Consider the following 8,029-nt stretch of genomic DNA (forward strand, 5'->3'; position numbering starts at 1 on the left):
CTTCTCCCCATAACCTGGTGATCCTTATTAAATTTGATTTAATGCCAATTTGGGTCACAGCAATCTGCTAATATTAATGAACATGAGATTATGTGGTTTAAACTTATCCCCACTTTTGACATCAATGACCTGTATGTCTGTGGTGGAGGTGTTAATCTGAAATACAAAGTTAATAAACACTAGTCTTGAAACAAACGATATCAACACTGAAGCAGGTGATAGGCTCAAGTCCTCATCGAGATACTTTTAGCAAGTGGTAAAGGTTACAAGTCACGAAGTGCCATATAATGCATTGTAGAATTGTTTCCATGTAGTGTATATCACTGTAGTGAGTGATGTCATACAATATAGTCGTGCATCTCTAACAGTACACCTGAAATGCTTCTCTCTCTGGATATTGCAGACCATCTGGCTATTTTAGCATTTTCTATTTTTAGCTTGGATTTTCAGCATCTAAAGAGTTTTGCACTTATGATACGGATTCCTGTTATTTATATAACTATCTTCTGAGACTGGGCAGTATCCTCCAACACTGACTCTAACACGATTATCAGGTTCAAATTCTCCAGATATATCTTTCTAAGTCTGGCCAGGACTCATTTCATGAAACCAAAAAAAGATAAGAGTCTAAAGTACATCAATCCCTACAGAAGATATCAAATTCCAGGTCAGGTTCTCCATTGTCAAGATGTTAATTCTGCAATAAATATGAATATTTATATATTTCAAAAGTCATGTTAGTATTTATTGGGAAGCTCCTCAGCCCAATCGGTCCCAACAGAGCATCCCATTATCCCATTACATAGAAACATAGAAAATGTAGGCCATTCGACCCTTTGAGCCAACACCGCCATTCAATATGATCATGGCTGATCATCCACAATCAGTAACCCCTTCCTGCCTTCTCCCCATATCCCTTGATTCCTCTAGCCCAAAGAGCTCTATCTAATTATCTTTTGAATGAATCTGCCTCCACTGCCTTCTGAGGCAGAGAATTCCAAAAATTCGCCACCCTGAAAAAGTTTTTCCTCATCTCAGTTCTAAATTGTCTACCCTGTATTCTTAAACTGGCCCCTGGTTCTGGACTCCCCCCCCCCTCAACATCGGGAACATGTATCCTGCATCAGGCTTGTCCAATCCCTAAATAATTTTATACATTACATCAGCTGGAGCTTATAAAATCCATTCAGTTGAGGGGACTACCCATACACCTAATTTGTATGCTCAGCTAACACCCCCACATAATCTATCATACATCTCTTTCATACAGACTAACATTTAGTTATAAAATGAGCATTGATATACAGAGTGGGTATGGATAATATGCAAATTTGGAGTGAATGTAGACAGACACTGGTAGCCAGAACAAAGGTCAGGCATTCCTATGTCATCAGGAAGCCTGAACAGCATTAATATTGTCTGCAAACAGCGGGTGATAATGTATTAGATGGAGATCAGCACCTGTTTCGGATAACAGTTAGAAACATGTGAACATTCTCAACGTATCACCAATGTGTTGTTTTATTCCCTGATCCAAAAAAGGGTTATTTTCCCTAACTGCCACCACTATCTTTATTTCAAACAGTTATTGCTAACAAAGATTGAGAAACATATTTGCCCAAATTAATATCCTCTGCTGCTGCAGAAAATGGATAAAACCAAAAACCGCCACATGGCATTGACCAAATCAGCAAATTCAGACATGGTAAAGTCATTCCCAACACAATTGACCTTGCAAACACCAACTTGCAAACATTTCGGCAGTAGATTTGTACCACGGATTAGTCAAGTCAAGTCAAGTTTATTTGTCACATACACATACACGATGTGCAGTGAAATGAAAGTGGCAATGCCTGCGGATTGTGCACAAAAAAGAATTACAGTTACAGTGTAGCGGCCCCTGGTGGTGGGCCACACATAGTACATAACTCCGGCTCGTGAGAGGCTCGTGAGAGGTCACGAGGAGTCCAAGAGCAGGAGATAAGAGAGTTGGGAAGGAGGGTGCGACACACGGAATAAAGTGGTGTTGGATAACTCAGTGTGCTGCCTCATTCTTGGACGGACAGCTCCGTGTCCGCCACATCTGGTGACCTACCGACGTCCAAAATAGACATTTTGGAAGTTCAGCATGTACGAATTCGCAGACAGTGACAAGCCCGCCGCCGAGCAGGCCCGACTGGAGGCTGTCTCACTGAGACTACCTACCTTCTGGAGCCCCCAGCCTCGGGTATGGTTTCAACAGGCCGAAGCGCAGTTTTACATCCGCAAAATCAAAGCTGAAGAGGCCCGTTAATATTACGTAGTCGATTCACTTGACCAAGACACGGCCGGGCGAATACTTCCCTACCTGCAGAATCCACCGATAGCCAAGCAATACAAGGGCCTCAAGGCACTGCTACTCTGCACCTTCGGGCTCAGTCGGATGGAACGAGCGGCCCGTATTTTCATCATGGGCGGGCTGGGTGACCGGAAGCCCTCGGCCCTAATGAGTGAGATGCTCTTGCTCATGGACGGCCACCAGCCCTGCATGTTATTTGAATATGCCTTTTTGCAGCAGCTTCCAGAAGATATGCGCCCGCTCCTGGGAGGGGGCAAAAGAAGCATTGGCTCGGGCGACGATGTTAGTTCATCCGCGTGTCGACGCCCCTACAGCACTAACCGTGGACTCCTCGGACTCTGCGGTCGGTGGCGTATTTGAACAATTTTTTGACGGACTCTGGCAACCCCTTGCCTTTTTCAGCCGCCAGCTTACTTCGGCGGAATGTAAATATAGCACATTCGACCGGGAGCTGCTTGCTTTACATCTGGCAGTTAGACATTTTCGGTATTTCCTGGAGGGCCGAAACTTCATCGCTTTTACCGACCATAAGATGTACAGGTATGTAGGTTAATTGACTGGGTATATATAAAAATTGTCCCTAGTGTGTGTAGGATAGTGTTAGTGTGCGGGGATCACTGGGCGGTGCGGACTTGGTGGGCCGAAAAGGCCTGTTTCCGCGCTGTATCTGAAATATGAAAAAAAAATAAAAAATAAGCCCCTTACCTTTGCTTTTGCCAAGGTTGTGGATCCTTGGTCCGCCCGGCAGCAGCGTCAACTCACGGCGATCTCGGAGTTTACCACGGACATCCGCCGCATCGCAGGGAAAAGTAATCGGGTAGCGGAAGCCTTGTCTCGCCCGGCGGTGATAGCCGCTCTCGCTCGACATGGTTTCAGGAATTGATTATTCTGTTTTAGCGGCAGCACAGTTGGCAGACGAGGAGATGAAGGCATACCGAACTGCCATCACGGGTCTGGTGCTCGAAGACATTCGCACGACGGTGGAATTGGTTGCTTCAAAATTCGTGTGGCGTGGTTTGCGAAAGCTGGTCAGGCATTGGGCCCCGACGTGCATTGCATGTCAAACATCGAAGGTTCAGCGGCACATCCGGGCGCCGGATCAAGGCATCGCAGTGCCTCTCCGGTGTTTCGACCATATCCACTTACATATCGTGGGGCCGCTGCCCCCGTCCTGTGGCATCTCGCATCTGCTTACGGTAGTGGACCGCTTCACGCGGTGGCCCGAGGCCATCCCGATCATTGACACCTCGGCCTTGTCCTGCGCACGTGCCTTAGTAGCTAATTGGATTGCTCGTTTCGGGATACCGTCTGATATCACGTCCGACCGGGGTGCCCAGTTCACGTCGGAACTGTGGTCTGCAATGGCTTGCCTATTGGGAGCTCAGCTTCACCACTCAACGGCTTACCACCCCCAGTCCAATGGGTTGTTGGAACGTTTCCACCGCCGTCTTAAGGATGCTTTAAAAACACGCCTCACCAGTCCCGGCTGGATGGACGAGTTGCCGTGGGTCCTGTTGGGAATTCGCACTGCCCCTAAAGAAGACCTGCAGTCTTCATCGGCGGAAGTGGTTTACGGTTTTCCGCTCACCGTGCCCGTAGAATTTATTCCGAACACCGGTGACCCCCAGGAGTCATCATCCGCCATGTTGGTCCGTCTGCGGGGAAGGATTGGCGCCCTGGCTCCTGTCCCAACATCCCGGCATGGGATCACCCCATCGTATGTGCCTCCGGCTCTTGCCCACAGCTCGTACGTTTTTCTTCGGCTCGACGCACACAGGTCACCCGTGCAGCGCCCATATGAAGGTCCTTTTCGGGTGCTGAAGCATGGGCTCACGACTTTTGTATTGGACATGGGGGGTCGGCAAGAGACGGTATCGGTGACCCGTTTAAAACAGGCCCATTTGGACCTGAGCGAGCCAGTACCAGAGGCCCAGCCCCGTCGTCGGGGGCATCCTCCATCTCGGGCCCAACCTAATTTGCCCTTACAGGTCAGGACTCCTTTGGGAACGTGCGTACAAGGTCCGGCCGCCTCGTCCGGCTGCCCGACCGTTTCTGCGCCTCTGGTTCTGGGGGGGTCATGTAGCAGCCCCTGGTGGTGGGCCACACACAGTACATAACCTTCGGCTCGTGAGAGGTCACGAGGAGTCCAAGAGCAGGAGATAAGAGAGTTGGGAAGGAGGGTGCGACACACGGAATAAAGTGGTGTTGGATAACTCAGTGTGCTGCCTCATTCTTGGACGGACAGCTCCGTGTCCGCCACAACAGCATATAAATAAAGTTAATATAGAGAAGACAAAATTTAGTCCCTGGAGTTATAAAAGTTAACAGTCCTGATGGCCTGTGGGAAGAAACTCCGTCTCATCCTCTCCATTTTCACAGCGTGACAGCGGAGGCGTTTGCCTGACCGTAGCATCTGGAACAGTCCGTTGCTGGGGTGGCAGGGGTCCCTCATAATCTTGCTTGCTCTGGATCTGCACCTCCTGATGTATAGGTCCTGCAGGGGGGCGAGTGTAGTTCCCATGGTGCGTTCTGCCGAACGCACTACTCTCTGCAGGGCCATCAGTCACGTCGCAGCCTGACATAATTGTCTTCTCGGTATCATACTTTAAAGACAATCTGCCAGACTCCTTCATTACGATTCTTGGTTACGTTTTGTCCCACTGCCAAAATAGATCCATCAGAAGAGACCACTGTGGTTTTCAGGCAGCAAGGAGTAGCCCTTGAAGTTCTCAACATTGACTTAAAACCCTATGAAGTTCCCTGCCACCAGGTGAAACATCAGCAAACAAACATCCTCCTGATTATCACCTTCCTTCCTTTCTCATCTGATGAATCAAAGCCCTTTCACAATGAACATCATCGGGAAAAAGCACTAAAAATAATATTGAGGCAGAATGTAGACTGGGATGGGATGTCAGATTTTTGAGGTAGTACCACTCGGAACTGAGATGTCTAATTCCTGATCAACATGTCAGCCAGGTTATGTTTACAAAAGCAGATGATCACAAGAGATATTTTTTTTACAAACTGCTGGAAGAGCACAACAGGTCAAGCAGCAAATGTGGAGGCAAAGGGATGATTGACACTTCAGGACAATATATAAAATCATGTGAGGAATAGATTGGGTAGATGCACAGAGTCTCTTGCCCAGAGTAGGGGAATCGCAAACCAGAAGACATAGATTTAAAGTGAGGGAGGAAAGATTTGATAGGAATCTGAGGGGTACTTGTTTCACACAAAGGGTGATAAATGTATGGAACAAGCTGCCAGAGGAGGTGGTGAGGCAGGGACTATTGTAATGTTTAAGAAACAATTAGACAGGTACATGGGTAGGACAGGTTTAGAATGACATGGGCCAAACGCAGTAGGGTGGAACGAGTGTCGATGGGATATATTGATCGGTGTGGGCAGGTTGGGCCGAAGGGCCTGTTTCCATGGTGTATGACTCTGACCTGCATCAGCACTAGTGCAGGGTCTTGCCCCATAATGTCCACCATCACTTTGCCTCCAAAGATGCTGCTTGATCTGCTGAGCTCTGCTAGCAGCTTGTTTTGCTCCAAATTACAGCATCTGCATCCACTTGTGTCTCCACCACAAGGTGATAAACCTGAACCTCATCCTGTCCAGTCTGCCTGTGGCAGTTGCATCTGCCCTTGGGAGGGTTAATAAAAGTGAGCACCAAACAGTTCTTGTGGTCAGAGGGAGAATGAGCAAGCTCAACGCAGGCAGCACCCAAGGTTAGGATTGAACCTGCGCCTCTGGTGCTGTGAGGCAGCGGCTCAACTAGCTGTGCCATGGTGTTATCTACTGAGCACATGTCTGGAATATAATGGAATACTCTCTGCAAATCTGCTTGTCTGGATGCACTCAGTTCCAGTAATCTCAGAAGTTTAGCACCATCCAGGACAAGTCTGGCAACTCATTCACCACCCTTACCATTCATTCCTTCCAAAATAGTGCCATATACACAATGGGCTTCAGATACTCATCCAGGCTATTCCTACAGCACCTCACAGAGCAGAACATCCATCACCAGAAAGATCAAGAGCATCAGGCTCATGAAAGGATCACCATTTACAGATTCCCCTCCAGGTCGTTCATTATTCTGACTGAAGGGAGACAGTGTAATGGTATATTAGTCCATGATAAACCCACACAGTGCAGAAAGTGAAGTGAAAATTATTTCAGCAATCTTTTCTTCTCAGTGCTGAAAGTTATGATGTATCATAATTGCACTCAATAGTGGGCTACAAGGGAATCAAGTTCTGCTGATCAGACCCGAAAATAGAATTGAGCCCACTGATCAGATCAGCCAAAGTATTACTGAATAGCAGAGAAGTCCGGAGGGGCTGTCTGCATTACTGCTCTCTTTAATGCTTTCCAATGCTAAGTTAATAAAAAAAGGAATATCTTAAACCGGTATTCTCTCATGCCTGGAACTCCGCTTGAAGCCACAGTACAGAGTGTGCTGGAAACAAGTGATCCAGCTAACACCAGTCCGTGTTAATCTCCTTGCTTCGCACAGGATACATAAGGAACACGTCAAGGTCAATGGAAACAGTGCTGAAGATCTGAGGAATCATTAATGATACCTAAGCACTTTTGTATGTGTGTCCTGATATCAAGATAAACATAACAGTAATCAAAAATACAAAGTAAAAGGAAGAATTAGTTCTTTTAATTTTTTGACAGAGTTTTTTTGTTTATCGCCGAAAATGAGCAAATTTAATTATTCAGCATTGGTCTGAAAGTCACAAAAAGTGTGTCAATACTTCTGTAGGTTTCCCAATCAGAGGCATTGCCATGGGAAGGGGGGTGGGTTCAGGGACGCTGCACATGTATATAAACGGCGATACACCCAATGTTCATAGATACTTCATCAAGGGCAACATCAGATCAAGGTGAGTTTGCTAATCCAAGCCTTCTGCCTTATTCCTTGTGTAGACTGGGAGGGACACGACTGGATAGAATGTGATGGGATAGCTTGGGAATTGGATGGAACTGCATGAAATAGGAGAAGAACTGTGCATGTTTTATCTTAAGGTCGAAATAGAACAGGGAACAAATTCCTTGGTTGCAGTGTTGCAGAAACGTTTTCATTCTCTTCTGTTCTTTCCCACTGCCCTCTTCTGAATTAACCCCAATTTGGTGTCCCCTTTAATTTTTAATTGGTTTTATAAATTGCAAATAGCCACAACATATGTTCCCAGTGCCAATTCCTGTGGAACACCAGCTTCGAGTTTGCATTGCTTCCTTTAATTCCTTTTATATGAGTATTTGAATTGCAAGGAAAGCATAATAGAGATAATAAGTTGGCAGAGATAGCAAATCACAAGGATAGCTAGGGCCAATATTATTTCATAAACATTTCTTAAACTTATTAAAAAATTCTGATTCCACCAAAGGCATTATAAGGGAATTATTATAAAACAACATAGGAGGGTGTTTGCCATTAGAGTACCCATTGCACATACATTATATTCTAATCATTACTTAAGTTATTTTTGGTTTTTTTTCCTGATGTTGCCATTGTGTACAAGCCAAGCATTTATTGCCCATTTCTGTTTGCTTTGATATGTTGATGACAAGCTGCCTTCTTGTATTGCTGGAGTCCTCATGGTAAAGGCATACCCATAGTGCTATCAGAGATGGGCTTCAAGGATTTAGAGCAGTGACAATATATTTCCAACT

The sequence above is a fragment of the Rhinoraja longicauda genome, chromosome 28 (assembly GCF_053455715.1).
Source record: "Rhinoraja longicauda isolate Sanriku21f chromosome 28, sRhiLon1.1, whole genome shotgun sequence".
NCBI lineage: Eukaryota > Metazoa > Chordata > Chondrichthyes > Rajiformes > Arhynchobatidae > Rhinoraja > Rhinoraja longicauda.